At 41.1% G+C, this 14,221-nt stretch overlaps 1 long non-coding RNA gene across 2 annotated transcripts; it reads left to right on the top strand.

Moving 5' to 3' along the window:
• The first annotated feature begins 8,042 nt into the window (after positions 1-8,042).
• LOC139357474 (uncharacterized) lies at positions 8,043-14,221 on the top strand. Of its 2 annotated transcripts, XR_011610679.1 has the most exons (5): positions 8,047-8,221; positions 9,066-9,105; positions 9,483-9,744; positions 10,210-10,306; positions 10,916-14,221. It is a non-coding gene; the product is annotated as an uncharacterized lncRNA (long non-coding RNA). The 2 variants fall into 2 exon arrangements; XR_011610678.1 differs by lacking the exons at positions 10,210-10,306; positions 10,916-14,221 and having other exon boundaries at positions 8,043-8,221; positions 9,483-10,176.

The raw sequence follows: 14,221 nt of genomic DNA, 5'->3' as shown, positions 1-14,221 counted from the left end.
TCTCATGCTGAAATGTGACCTCCAGTGTTGAAGGTGAGTCCAGCGGGAGGTATTTGAGTCATGGGGGTGGATCCCTCATGAATATCTTGATGCCCTCCCCACAATAATAAGTTCATGTGAGATCTCTCTGTTTAAAACAAAAAATGAGACTGGGACCTCCTCTCTCTCTTGTTCTCTCTCTCTCTCACCATGTGACACACCTGCTCCCTCTTTGCCTTTCATCATGATTGTAAACTTTCTGAGGCCTTACCAGGACCCAAGCAGATGTGGGTGCCATGCTTGTATAGCCTGCAGAATTGTGAGCCAAATAAGCCTCTTTCCTTTATAAATTAACCAGTCTCAGGTATTCCTCTATAGGAATGCAAAATGGACTAACACAATGGCACTTTGTTATAGCAGCCTGAATCAAGACAGGTAGTTGCTTTTTCATCTGTAAAGAGACTGGGCCTATCTTGGATTCTCAGGTTTCCAGCCTTCTCCATAACATCCCCTATGACCCCAAAGGAGTTGTGAATGTAAGTAGGCATATAATTAACAATTCACGCATCTTGAAAACTTTCAATGTGTTGGCACTGTTCTAAAGAACTTTGCATATATTAACTCATTTAAGCCTCACAACTGCCCCGTCAGATACTATGATTGTCCCTGCTTTACAAATGAAGAAACTGAGGCACTGAGCAGAAATAACTTGCCAAAGCAAGCTTTTAATATTGGAGAAAAGGCCCTAACAAAAAAGAAGGCTTACTATGTGAAAATCATTTTAACAAACACTTTCATAGCATTTCTCTTAATCCACAACACAAACCTGCAAGAAATAGGTCAAAGGCCCCTCTTTTGAAGATAAAAAATGAGGCCCTTGGAGGGTAAGTGACTTGCCCATGGTCATACAGGAAGTGGCAGGTGTGGGTTCAAAGTCTAGGTCTGTTGCTTTCAAAGCCTTTCCTCAACACCCAGCTGCCTCCCTGTTCCCCTACCCTCTCTCTGCTCTCAGCTTCAGATGTGTGCTTGGCAGATCCAGAAAAATCCCTCAGGTGCTGGCCAGCTGCCTAAATGAGGAATGAGGTGACAGCCCTGGAATTACACATCCCCAGGCACCTCCAGGCAGCTGTTACCTGCACCCAAGTCTATGCTGATGTGCTTTACCACAAGCCTTGGGTTAGAGATGAGTGAGAAAAGTGGGCAGAAAAGGAGCAGGATAAATGGGCTGCAGTAAGCCCAGCTGTTTTGGCTTCAAGGCAAGAGTTCAGTAAATCCAGAAACACCTGTGCCTGTGACATTCCTGAGGTTGATGCTGCCTCAGGGCTTGGCTCTGCTTCCTGGGATGAGGCAAGAGTTCAGAGGAGATGGACAGAAATCTCTCTCCTGACTGTCAGGAGAAGGGAAGAGCCCTATCTATGAAGTCAGACGGGCCAGCCTAGGAGAAATTCATACTGTGTATCCATCCACATACCTGTGTCATCTGTGTGAGTAGAAAACCTGCTTCCCTGCACATAACACGCACTCACTTGTCCATGTTAACTCCCTCACCTCTCCACTCTCCTGTCCTCATCTGCAGGGTTTGAGGTATCCCGTGACTTAACATGGAAGTCAAAAGGCCATCCTCATGAGCTAGAAACTGTTAGCTCTCCTTGCATTTCTATAAGGCAATGGTCTGAGACCTCTTTTGGGCACTTGGGATGACTGCATTTTGCTGTAACACAGGGAAAAGAAGAGAGCTGTGGGAGTCCAACTTTGAGGGCTTAAAGATCACCTGGAGAGCATGTTAGAAACGCAACACAGACTCCAGTTTCATTCCAGCGATTCTTATTCATTGGGTGCCCCCATGAATAAGTCTTTTTTTTTTTTTTTGACATATCAAATTTTTTCCCTTCAATCACATTTAAGATTAGCCCACTTCAAAGTTTAAAGTTAGAAGAATTTTACTTCGCTAATGGAAGTGGACTTTTTTATAGAAGAAAAATCACTTTCACTTTTTTTGAAGATAGAAATAGATGTTATTGTAGTCATTTGTGCAGTGAAGTATCTATTTGTCACATTTTAAAAATCCCAGGAGCATTTTTTTCTTGGTAAATTTTAATAAGATATCTTAACATTTTTCCATATGTCTGATCTGCAAGGTTGTTGTTTTTCTTTATATACATACTTTATGTTCTAGGGAACATGTGCACAACATGCAGGTTTGTTACATATGTATACATGTGCCATGTTGGTGTGCTGATCCCATTAATTCGTCATTTACATTAGGTATATCTCCTAATGCTATCCCTCCCCCTCCCCCCACTCCACAGCAGGCCCCAGTGTGTGATGTTCCCCTTTCTGTGTCCAAATGTTCTCAGTGTTCAATTCCCACATATAAGTAAGAACATGCAGTGTTTGATTTTCTTTTCTTCAATAGTTTGCTGAGAATGATAGTTTCTAGCTGCATCCATGTCCCTAGAAGGGACATGAACTCATCCTTTTTTATGGCTGCATAGTATTCTATGGGGTATATGTGCCACATTTTCTTAATCCAGTCTATCATTGAGGGACATTTGGGTTGGTTCCAATCTTTGCTATTGTGAATAGTGCTGCAATAAATATACATGTGCATGTGTCTTTAGAGCAGCATGATTTATAATCCTTTGGGTATATACCCAGTAATAGGATGGCTGGGTCAAATGGTATTTCTAGTTCTAGATCCTTGAGGAATCACCACACAGTCTTCCACAATGGTTGAACTAGTTTACAGTCCCACCAACAGTATAAAATTGTTCCAATTTCCCCACATCCTCTCCAGCACCTGTTGTTTCCTGACTTTTTAATGATCACCATTCTAACTGGTGTGAGATGGTATCTCATTGTGGTTTTCATTTGTATTCCTCTGATGGCCAGTGATGATGAGCATTTTTTCATGTGTCTGTTGGCTGCATAAATGTCTTCTTTTGAGAAGTATCTGTTCATATCCTTTGCCCACTTTTTGATGTTTTTTTTTTTTTTCTTGTAAATTTGTTTGAGTTCTTTGTAGGTTCTGGATATTAGCCCTTTGTCAGATGAGTAGACTGCAAAAATTTTCTCCCATTCTGTAGGTTGCCTGTTCACTCTGATGGTAGTTTCTTTTGCTGTGAAAAATCTCTTTAGTATAATTAGATCCCATTTGTCAGTTTTGGCTTTTGTTGCCATTACCTTTGGTGTTTTAGACATGAAGTCCTTGTCCATGCCTATGTCCTGAATGGTATTACCTAAGTTTTCTTCTAGGGTTTTTATGGTTTTAGGTCTAACATTTAAGTCTCTAATACATCTTGAATTAATTTTTGTATAAGGTGTAAGGACGGGATCCAGTTTCAGCTTTCTGCTTATGGCTAGCCAGTTTTCCCAGCACCATTTATTAAATAGGGAATCCTATCCCCATTTCTTGTTTTTGTCAGGTTTGTCAAAGATCAGATGGTTGTAGATGTGTGGTATTATTTCTGAGGGCTCTGTTCTGTTCCATTGGTCTATTTCTCTGTTTTGGTACGAGTACCATGCTGTTTTGGTTACTGTAGCCTTGTAGTATAGTTTGAAGTCAGGTAGCGTGATGCCTCCAGTTTTGTTCTTTTGGCTTAGGATTGTCTTGGAAATGCGGGCTCTTTTTTGGTTCCATATGAACTTTAAAGCAGTTTTTTCCAATTCTGTGAAGAAACTCATTGGTAGCTTAATGGGGATGGCATTGAATTTATCAATTACCTTGGGCAGTATAGCCATTTTCACGATATTAATTCTTCCTATCCATGAGCATGGGATGTTCTTCCATTTGTTTGTGTCCTCTTTTATTTCATTGAGCAGTGGTTTGTAGTTCTCCTTGAAGAGGTCCTTCACATCCCTTGTAAGTTGGATTCCTAGGTATTTTATTCTCTTTGAAGCAATTGTGAATGGGAGTTCACTCATGATTTGGCTCTCTGTTTGTCTGTTATTGGTGTATAAGAACGTTTATAATTTTTGCACATTGATTTTGTATCCTGAGACTTTGCTGAAATTGCTTATCAGCTTAAGGAGATTTGGGGCTGAGATGATGGGGTTTTCTAAATATACAATCATGTCATCTGCAAACAGGGACAATTTGACTTCCTCTTTTCCTAAGTGAATACCCTTTATTTCTTTATCTTGCCTGATTGCCCTGGCCAGAACTTCCAACACTATGTTGAATAGGAGTGGTAAGAGAGGGCATCCCTGTCTTGTGCCAGTTTTCAAAAGGAATGCTTCCAGTTTTTGCCCATTCAGTATGATATTGGCTGTGGGTTTGTCATAAATAGCTCTTATTATTTTGAGATATGTTCCATCAATACTGAATTTATTGAGAATTTTAAACATGAAAGGTTGTTGAATTTTGTCAAAGGCCTTTTCCACATCTATTGAGATAATCATGTGATTTTTGTCTTTGGTTCTGTTTATATGCTGGATTATGCTTATTGATTTGCATATGTTGAACCAGCCTTGCCTCCCATGGATGAAGCCCACTTGATCATGGTAGATAAGCTTTTTGATGTGCTGCTGGATTCTGTTTGACAGTATTTTATTGAGGATTTTTGCATCGATGTTCATCAGGGATATTGGTCTAAAATTCTCTTTTTTTGTTGTGTCTCTGCCACGCTTTGGTATCAGGATGATGTTGGGCTCCTAAATTGAGTTAGGGAGGATTCCCTTTTTTTCTATTGATTGGAATAATTTCAGAAGGAATGGTACCAGCTCCTCCTTGTATCTCTGGTAGAATTTGACTGTGAATCTGTCTGGTTGTGGACTTTTTTTGGTTGGTAGGCTATTAATTATTGCCTCAATTTCAGAGCCTGTTATTGGTCTATTCAGGGATTCAACTTCTTCCTGGTTTAGACTTGGGAGGGTATATGTGTCCAGGAATTTGTCCATTTCTTCTAGGTTTTCTAGTTTATTTGCATAGAGGTGTTTATAGTATTTTCTGATGGTAGTTTGTATTTCTGTGGGGTTGGTGGTGAAATCCCCTTTATCATTTTTATTGCATCTATTTGATTCTTCTTTCTTTTCTTCTGTATTAGTCTTGCTAGTGGTCTATCAATTTTGTTGATCTTTTCAAAAAACCAGCTTCTGGATTCATTGATTTTTTTGAAGGGATTTTTGTGTCTCTATCTCCTTCAGTTCTGCTTTTATCTTAGTTATTTTTTTTTTTTGAGATGGAGTCTTGCTCTGTAGCCCGGGCTGGAGTGCAGTGGCCGGATCTCAGCTCACTGCAAGCTCCGCCTCCCGGGTTTACGCCATTCTCCTGCCTCAGCCTCCCGAGTAGCTGGGACTACAGGCGCCCGCCACCTCGCCCGGCTAGTTTTTTGTATTTTTAGTAGAGACGGGGTTTCACGGTGTTAGCCAGGATGGTCTCGATCTCCTGACCTCGTGATCCGCCCGTCTCAGCCTCCCAAAGTGCTGGGATTACAGGCTTGAGCCACCGCGCCCGGCCGATCTTAGTTATTTCTTGCCTTCTGCTAGCTTTTGAATGTGTTTGCTCTTGCTTTAGTTCTTTTAATTGTGATGTTAGGGTGTCAATTTTAGATCTTTCCTGCTTTCTCTTGTGGGCATTTAGTGCTATAAATTTCCCTCTACACACTGCTTTAAATGTGTCCCAGAGATTCTGGTATGTTGTATCTTTGTTTTCATTGGTTTCAAAGAACATCTTTATTTCTGCCTTCATTTCGTTATGTACCCAGTAGTCATTCAGGAGCAGGTTGTTCAGTTTCCATGTACTTGAGTGGTTTTAATTGAGTTTCTTAATCCTGAGTTCTAGTCGATTGCACTGTGGTCTGAGAGACAGTTTGTTATAATTTCTCTTCTTTTACATTTGCTGAGGAGCGCTTTACTTCCAACTATGTGGTCAGTTTTGGAATAAGTACAATGTGGTGCTGAAAATAATGTATATTCTGTTGATTTGGGGTGGAGAGTTCTGTAGATGTCTATTAGGTCTGCTTGGTGGAGAGTTGAGTTCAATTCCTGGATATCCTTGTTATCTTTCTGTCTCATTGATCTGTCTAATGTTGACAGTGGGGTGTTGAAGTCTCCCATTATTATTGTGTGGGAGTCTAAGTCTATTTGTAAGTCTCTAAGGACTTGCTTTATGAATCTGGGTGCTCCTGTATTGGGTGCATATATATTTAGGATAGTTAGCTCTTCTTGTTGAATTGATCCCTTTACCTTTATGTAATGGCCTTCTTTGTCTCCTTTGATCTTTGTTGGTTTGAAGTCTGTTTTATCAGAGACTAGGATTGCAATGCCTGCCTTTTTTGTTTTCCATTTGCTTGGTAGATCTTCCTCCATCCCTTTATTTTGAGCCTATGTGTGTCTCTGCACATGAGATGGGTCTCCTGAATACAGCACACTGATGGGTCTTGACTCTTTATCCAATTTGCCAGTCTGTGTCTTTTAATTGGAGCATTTAGTCCATTTACATTTAAGGTTAATATTGTTATATGTGAACTTGATCCTGTCATTATGATGTTAGCTGGTTATTTTGCTTGTTATTTGATGCAGTTTCTTCCTAGCATTGATGGACTTTACATTTTGGCATGTTTTTGCAGTGGCTGGTACCGGTTGTTCCTTTCCATGTTTAGTGCTTCCTTCAGGAGCTCTTGTAGGGCAGGCCTGGTGGTGACAAAATCTCTCAGCATTTGCTTGTCTGTGAAGGATTTTATTTCTCCTTCACTTATGAAACTTAATTTGGCTGGATATGAAATTCTGGGTTGAAAATTCTTTTCTTTAAGAATGCTGAATGTTGGCCCCCACTCTCTTCTGTCTTGTAGAGTTTCTGCCAAGAGATCTTCTGTTAGTCTGATGGGCTTCCCTTTGTAGGTAACTCGACATTTCTCTCTGGCTGCCCTTAACATTTTTTCCTTCATTTCAACTTTGGTGAATCTGACAACTAGGTGTCTTGGAGTTGCTCTTCTCAAGGAGTGTCTTTGTGGCATTCTCTGTATTTCCTGAATTTGAATGTTGGCCTGCCTTGCTAGGTTGGGGAAGTTCTCCTGGATAATATCCTGCAGAGTGTTTTCCAACTTGATTCCATTCTCCCCATCACTTTCAGGTACACCAATCAGACGTAGATTTGGTCTTTTCACATAGTTCCATATTTCTTGGAGGCTTTGTTCATTTCTTTTTTACTCTTTTTCCTCTAAATTTCTCTTCTCACTTCATTTCATTCATTTGATCTTCAATCACTGGTATCCTTTCTTCCAGTTGATCAAGTCAGTTACTGAAGCTTGTGTATTTGTCACATAGTTCTCGTGTCATGGTTTTCATCTCTATCGGGTCGTTTAAGGACTTCTCTACATTGGTCATTCTAGTTATCCATTTGTCAAATCTTTTTTCAAGGCTTTTAGTTTCTTTGCACTGGATTCGTACCTCCTCCTTTAGCTCGGACAAGTTTGATCGACTGAAGTCTTCTTCTCTCAACTCATCAAAGTTATTCTCCATCCAGCTTTGTTCCATTGCTGGCTAGGAGCTGCATTCCTTTGGAAGGGGAGAGGTGGTCTGATTTTTAGAATTTTCAGATTTTCTGCACTGCTTTTTCCCCATCTTTGTGGTTTTATCTACCTTTGGTCTTTGATGATGGTGACATATAGATGGGGTTTTGGTGTGAATGTCCTTTCTGTTTGTTAGTTTTCCTTCTAATGTCAGGACCCTCAGCTGCAGGTCTTTTGAAGTTTGCTCGAGGTCCACTCCAGACCCTATTTGCCTGGGTATCAGCAGCAGCGGCTGCAGAAGAGTGAATATTGCTGAACAGCAAATGTTGCTGTCTGATCATTCCTCTAGAAGCTTCGTCTCAGAGGTGTACCAGGCCGTGTGAGGTGTGAGGTGTCAGTCTGCCCCTAGTGGGGGATGTCTCCCAGTTAGGCTACTCAGGGGTCAGGGACCCACTTGAGCAGGCAGTCTGTCCATTCTCAAACTCTGTACTGGGAGAACCACTACTCTCTTCAAAGCTGTCAGACAGGGACATTTACATCTGCAGAGGTTTCTGCTGCCTTTTGTTTGGCTATGCCCTGTCCCCAGAGGTGGAGTCTATAGAGGCAGGCAGGCCTCCTTGAGTTGTGGTGGGCTCCACCCAGTTCGAGCTTCCAGCAGCTTTGTTTACCTACTTAAGCCTCAGCAAGGGCGGGTGCCCCTCCCCCAGCCTCACTGCTGCCTTTCAGTTAGATCTCCAACTGCTGTGCTAGCAATGAGGGAGGCTCCGTGGGCATGGGACCCTCCGAGCCAGGTGCAGTATATAATCTCCTGGTGTGCCGTTTGCTAAGACCCTTGGTAAAGTACAGTATTAGGCTGGGAGTGACCCAATTTTCCAGGTGCTGGGTGTCACAGTTTCCCTTGGCTAGGAAAGGGAATTCCCTTTCCCCTTATGCTTCCCAGGTGAGGTGATGCCTCACCCTACTTTGGCTCTCGCTCACTGGGCTGCACCCACTGTCCGACATGCCCCAATGAGATGAACCTGGTACCTCAGTTGGAAATGCAGAAATCACCCGTCTTCTGTGACGCTCACACTGGGAGCTGGAGGCTGGAGTTGTTCCTATTCGGCCATATTGGCGTGCCACCTTTTTTTTTTTTTTTTTTTGAGACGTAGTCTTGCTCTGTTGCCCAGGCTGGAGTGCAGGGGCACAATCTTGGCTCACTACAAGCTCCACCTCCCAGGTTCGCACTATTCTCCTACCTCAGCCTCCTGAGTAGCTGGGACTACAGGCACCTGCCACCACGCCTGGCTAATTTTTTTTTTTTTTTTTTTTTGTATTTTTAGTAGAGACTGGGTTTCACCATGTTAGCCAGGATGGTTTCGATCTCCTGACCTCGTGATCTGCCCACCTCGGTCTCCCAAAGTGCTGGAATTACAAGTGTAAGCCACTGCACCTGGCCGAATGGGTATCTCTAAGCCACCATCTGGCCACACTTAGAGAAGTTCTGGATTAAGGAGAGTTTTAGGCAGTCAAGAAAAGCATCCCATATTCATCCCCCTTTGACAAATTATTAGATCCTGGTTACCTTTAACCAGTTGAACATAAAATTTCAGATTATATCTTCATATGAATTTATAATAAATTTTTAAATTTCAGATTCCATTGAAAAGCTGATGAACATCTAAAAAGAGAGAAGGTAGGGCTTATCTCCAAAATCAAAATGATAGTTGCTTTTTTTATCCTTGGGGAGACTAGACTTGTCTTTAGGGTTCTTCAGTCCCTTCCAGAAGCCAGCTTTGTTTTTCCATGTTTGTATCTGTGGTAGACAGAATCTGGGGTCCCATTACCTTGTCTCTGGCATTACTCAGAGGAACATGTTATGCTACCTAGGAAAAAGGACTTTGCAGCTACAATTAAGGGTACTAATCAGTTGTTCTTAAGATAGGAAGATTTTTCTAGAATAGCTGGGTGGTTCCAATATAATCACATGAGCCATTAAAGAAGAGGAAGACAGAAGAAGTTAAGGGCATTTGAAGTAGGAGAATGATTTGACACACTGTTGCTCACTGGCAGATGGAGGTGGCTATGTAAGAAGGAAGGTGAATGGCCTCAAGGAGCTGAGAGAGACTCCCAGGTGACAACTAGCCAACAACAGAGATCTCATTCCTACAACCTCAAGGAACAGAAGTCTGCCAACACCCTGAATGAGTCGGAAAGTGCAGTCTTCTTCAGAGCCTTTAGATCCGAGCCCAGCTGGCTGACACCTTGTTTTCAACCTTGGGATACACTGAGCAGAGCCCAGAAGAGCCTGCCTGAATTCTTAACCTACAGAACTGTAAGGGAGTAAATGAGTATTTTAAGCTGTGACCACAGCACTAGAAAACTAACAAAATCTAAATGTTTTCATTTAAAATAATATTTAAATAATGTCATTTAAAATAATATTCCAACACTTTGGAAGAGCGAGGTGGGTGGACCATGTGAGGCCAGGAGTTCAAGACCAGCCTGACCAACATGGTGAAACCCCGTCTCTAGTGAAAATACAAAAAAATTAGCCAGGCATGGTGGTGCATGCCTGTAGTCCCAGCTACTCTCAAGGCTGAGGCAGGATAATTGCTTGAACCCGGGAGGTGGAGGTTGCAGTGAGCCAAGATTGTGTCACTGCACTCCAGCCTGGACAACAGAGTGAGACTCCATCTCAAAATATAAAAATAAAATAAAAATAAAATAAAACAAAACAAAATAAAATAAATATTTTGGTCTGGAATTTTGTTTTCAGTTTGGTTTTTGGTATTCTTAGATTTGAATTCATTGCTGGATGATTCCCTATGTACAAGTTCCCTGCCTCTCTTTAAAGACCACATCAGATGCCACTTCCCCCAGGAAGCTTTCCCCAAGTAAGTCATTTGTTGTCATTAGCCTAATGATCTTTGCTGGAAAAGTCCTCGTTTGTTGGTGAGTGAGAAATGGGGGATGTGATACAGTTTGGATATGTGTTCCCACCCAAATCTCATGCTGAGTTGTACTCCCCAGTGTTGGAGGTTGGGCTTAGTGGAAGGTGATTGGTCATGGGAGTGGATTTCTCATGAATGGTTTAGCACCATCCCTTGATGCTGTGCTCGTGATAGTCAGTGAGTTCTTGCAAGATCTCATTGTTTGAAAGTGTGTGACACCTCCCCTGCCTCTTGCTTCTGCTTTCACCATATGACATATCTGCACCCTCTTGACCTTCTGCCATGACTGGAAGCTTCCTGAGGCCTACCCAGCAGCAGATGCCACTATGCTTTCTGTACAGCCTGCAGAATCACGAGCCAATTAAACCTCTTTTCTTTATAAATTACCCAGTCTCAGGTATTTCTTTATAGCAATGGAAGAATTGGCCTCATACAAGGTGATAAAGGATTGAATGTATATATGAGGAGGGGGGATATTTGGGAACCAGACAGAAAAATAAGTTCATTAACTCATTCAAGAAATACTGATCAAGCATCTATTGTTTCTTCTAGGTGCTAAAGATACTCTGGTGAATATGACAGACAAAGTTTCCCTCTGATGAACTCTACATTGTAGAGGAGGGAGGCAGATAATACACAGAAGTCAACAAATAAATGAAGAAAAGTCTCCAGACAGCAATAAGTCCTATAGGGGGCAAACTTCCAGTAATACATGAGAAACAGAAAAAGGAAGCCCCTTTAGAGAGAGTAACTGTTAAAGCCTTCTGTAAGAATGTGATTGTTGAGCCGAAACTTGGATGATGAGAAGGAAAATGTGCCCAAGAAGGGAAACAGCAATTGCAAAAGGCCAGAGGCTGGAGGGAGCTTGACATGTTTTCTGAACAGGGGAAAAATGACTATTTGACAAAGAAGCAGTAAATGAGTGAGAAAGTACAGCCAAGGTCCGATTAGCAGAGAGAGGCCCCAATCAACTAATGTCTTGTAGACCACAATGAGGGTGCGGGTTTTATTACATATGTACTGGACACCAATTGCTGTGGAATATTATTGCAGCTTCTTCCAGACCAGACTCTTGCAGGAGTCAGATCTTGGAAGAGGGGTCATATGAGGCTGGAACTGTAGGAGGATGCAGCTGCAGTCAGAACCATGGCAGGCTTGCAGGGATGATGGGAAGGACAGAATAAGTATTCCAACTGCTCTAATCTTACAGTCTCTTGCCAGTCCCTCCCACTAGCTACAAAATAGAAAGGGAGAGGACAAAGCCACCTTGGTGGTGCAGTTATCCAAGCGGTCAGCCTCATAGAAAAAGGAGAGAATGTGTTGGAGAGGGCAAAGGAGATCATTACACACAGACTTGCTGTTTTCCGTACCTACAATGTCTTCTTAGCTGGCAGACTACTAGTTTATCTTCATAACTATCTTCCAAAACCCACACGGGCGGAGGGAGATAACTGGAGTTAATGTATTCTAAGGTTCTTCCATTGTCCAGGAAGTAGTAAAAGTACTAATTTATACTAAACTATTGTAAGTCAGGAATGCATGGTGTAATTTCTAAGGTGATCACTTAAAAAGGAGATGAAAGAATATATACCTAAAAGGTCAATAGAAGGGGGATATGGAATGATAAAAAAAAAAACTTGACCAATTCAAAAGAAGACAACAAAGGAGACAAAAAGGAATATAGAACAAAGAAAAGATAAATCATATGATAGATTTAAACCCAAATAAGTTATTATTTCAGTATTTCCATGAATGGAGATGGACTGTGCTACAATTCAAATTTTAAAATTGTCTAATTGGATTTTTTAAAAATCCTCAACTATGTGCTGCTTATAAGAAACATACCTTAAATATAAGGGCATAGAAAGGCTGGCTATAAATAATTAGAAAAAAATATACCATATAAGCATTAGGAAAAATAAGGATAATAGAGTCACGTATCAGAAAAATAAACTCTCTTTTTTTTCTTTTTTTCTTTTCTTTGAGATGAAGTCTCACTCTGTTGCACAGGCTACAGTGCAGTGGCAAGATGGTGGCTCACTACAACCCAGACCTCCTGGGCTCAAGCCATCCCCTCACCCCAGCCTCCCAAGTAGCTGGGACTACAGATACATGCCACCGTGCCTGGCTAATTTTTCTTTTTTGTAGACATGAGATCTCACTATATTGCCCAGGCTGGTTTCAAACTCCTGGCCTCAAGCTATCCTCTTGTTTTGGCCCCCCAAGTGCTGGGATTACAGGTGTGAGCCACCACATCTGTTCAGAAAAAGTAAACTTTAATGCAATGAGCATTACTAAAGATAAAGAAGGACATCTTATAATGAGAAAAGGATTAATCCACTAAAAAGGTATAACACTTCTAAATTTTTTTTTCTTTTTTCTTTCTTTCTTTTTTTTTTTTTTGTTACTGAAACAAGGTCTTGCTCTGTTGCCCAGGCTGGAACGCAGTGGCATGAACACAGCTCACTGCAATCTCAGCCTCCTGGGCTCAAGCAATTATCCCACCTCAGTCTCCCAAGTAACTGGGACTACAGGTGCACACCACCATGCCTGGCTAATTTTTGTATTTTTGTAGAGATGGGGTTTCACGTGTTGCCCAGGCTGGTCTTGAACCTTGGGCTCAAGTGATCTGCCTGCCTCAACTTCCCAAAGTGCTGGGATTACATGCATGAGCCACTGCACCTGGCCTGTATTTTCTGTATTTTCCAACATGTAATACATAGCCTCAAACTATAAAGCAAAATTAGCATAAGAAAAGGGGAAAATAGATAAATCTATTTCTCAGGAAATGATAGAAGAAGTAGACAAAAATCACTAAGGATAGAGAATATTTGAACAGCATAATTAATAAACTGTGCTCATGTAGAACATTTCACCCAATAAATGAGGAATATAAATGTCATTCAAATGAACACAGAACATTTACCAAAACTTGACAATATGCACGGACAAAGCAAACCTCAAAATATTCAAAATAATTGAAATCATACAGAATACGTTAGACTACAGTGCAGTTAAACTAGAAATCAATAACAAAAAGATAACTTACTACTAAGGAAAAAAGTTACAAAAACCCTAAATAAATAGATGGATATATGATCTTCATGGATTGGAAAACACAGTATTGTAAAGATGACAATGCCCCCAAAATGACATATGGATTCAATGCAAGCTAAAGTAAAAACCCAGCGGCTTTGTATGAGAATATGCATTTGGCTGGTGTTAACAAGCTGATTCTAAAATACATATGGAAATGTAAAGGATTAAGCACAGCCAAAATAATATTCAAGAACAGAGCTGTAGAACTGACACTATCAGGTACAATGCTTATTACAATGCAAGATTTACAAGTGTGGAATTACTACAAGAGTATACAAATAGACCAGAGACATAGATCTAAGAGTCCAGAAACTGATACACACATACATGATCATTTAACTTATGATAAGATGGAAAACAAGTTTTTTTTTTAATAACTTGTTCAGGAGCAATTATAAATCTTAAGGGAAAAAAAACAAAATCTTGATCCCTACCCTTACATCATACATAAAAAGCAATTCTAATATGTTGTACACAATACAACAGATAAAATGTTACCTGTCAATTTTAAAAATTTAAAATTTTCTTTCGTGGTGGCTCACGCCTGTAATCCCAGCACTTTGGGAGACTGAGGTGCACAGATCACAAGGTCAGGAGATTGAGACCATCCTGGCTTAACACTGCGAAACCCCATCTCCACTAAAAATACAAAAAAAAAAATTGGCCGGGAATGGTGGCAGGTACCTGTAGTCCCAGCTACTCCAGAGGCTGAGGCAGGAGAATGGCATGAACCTGGGAGGTGGAGCTTGTAGTGAGCTG

Source organism: Macaca nemestrina, chromosome 12 (genome assembly GCF_043159975.1).
Source record: "Macaca nemestrina isolate mMacNem1 chromosome 12, mMacNem.hap1, whole genome shotgun sequence".
Taxonomy (NCBI): Eukaryota; Metazoa; Chordata; class Mammalia; order Primates; family Cercopithecidae; genus Macaca; species Macaca nemestrina.
The sequence above is the reverse complement of the archived record's forward strand: the minus strand, read 5'-3'. Positions and strand labels throughout refer to the sequence as shown.